The sequence below is a fragment of the Lipotes vexillifer genome, unplaced genomic scaffold, assembly GCF_000442215.2.
Source record: "Lipotes vexillifer unplaced genomic scaffold, Lipotes_vexillifer_v1.1 scaffold364, whole genome shotgun sequence".
In the NCBI taxonomy this organism is placed as follows: Eukaryota; Metazoa; Chordata; class Mammalia; order Artiodactyla; family Lipotidae; genus Lipotes; species Lipotes vexillifer.
In genome coordinates, this window is record NW_006793912.1 from 307,388 (window position 1) to 308,618 (window position 1,231).

Below are 1,231 nucleotides of genomic sequence, written 5' to 3' on the forward strand. Positions count from 1 at the left end.
GGAAATGAGTCTGTGACACTGGACAGCTGGTGGCAGAGACAGGAGACACAGGTGGGCACCCTCTGATTTCTCCCTTCCCCTGCCCCAGATGAAGATGTAGTCCACGGAGGCTGAGTTTTGTTCAGGAACCTGGAGTGACCCATGTTGATCAACATTGCCTTAAATGGAAGTATTTGGGCTGTTAGTGTAAGTCCTTCCAGAATGGTGATGCAAGCTCTAAGTATAAAACACTTGTTGATAGAGAAGGATTTAGCTGTCTTCTCAATTTTGGCAGGATTCTACTTGCATAGCAAGTGTCACCAGCAGGTGTGCGTTCCCTTAAGGAATGAAGGGGACAAAGACATGCCCAGAATATATGCTGCCTCTACTAGTGCTTGGCTGACCACCTCACTTCCTAGTGTTCTTAACTTGTATTCCTACATTCTTAACCAAACAAATTGAGAACTTAGTATGTGTTGCTTCTTCTCACCAGTCCATAACCCAACTTAAGCGCTGCAGCTATTATCCAAAGAGTATGATTGTAGCATTACTTCTGTTCTCCTTTTTTTGGATCACCATGAAAGCCTGGGTTGGGCATGCCAATGAGAAGCAGAAACTAAAGCCAATATTTGCTGAAAAAGGCATGATCCAGAGAACTGGCCCACTCAACTGAGGCAATGCAAAGTTCAAGGATTATATGAAATATTTTCAAAGTTTTCACTTATTTTTCCTAAATATGAGAAGTTACTGAAGGTTTCTAAAGATAGAAAACTGAGATTCTAATATAACAAACTGACAATTTATGTTTGCATCACATTTTAATTAAAAGGCATTACTAACTGTATTTTAACTTTATCCTCCATGATTATTCATGTGAAAAATTCTGTTAATAAAAAGCTGCCAGGAAAGAAACTGAACTACCCTTAAATGAACATTTGGTTCATAGAAAGAAGACTTGGAGCTAAGTAGCAAATCCTTTTTACCTGAAAATGAGGAGGCAAATTAAATTGCTGTCTGTATGATCATGGAAAAACTGTGGGATATATGTCATGTGGAGTGTGTCACTTTTCCCCTTGATCTGCTCTGCAAGTATTTCAAAGCAAACACTTTTCTAGTATTAAACAGAAATCTGAGGGAAATTCAGCTTCTAGCTTATGGACTCATTTGCCCCGTTCATCCACAGAGGACAGTCACTGTGGAGGGCAGAGAGGAAAATAGGGTGGAGTCACTGGCTGGGGTTTGTTGAACCGGC

General features: G+C 40.5%; 1 protein-coding gene across 2 annotated transcripts in view; it reads right to left on the minus strand.

The window, feature by feature from the left end:
* ERAP2 (endoplasmic reticulum aminopeptidase 2) overlaps positions 1–1,231 on the minus strand; it is a 38,908-nt gene that overhangs the window by 29,464 nt on the left and 8,213 nt on the right. The gene's annotated exons all lie outside the window — the stretch shown is intronic.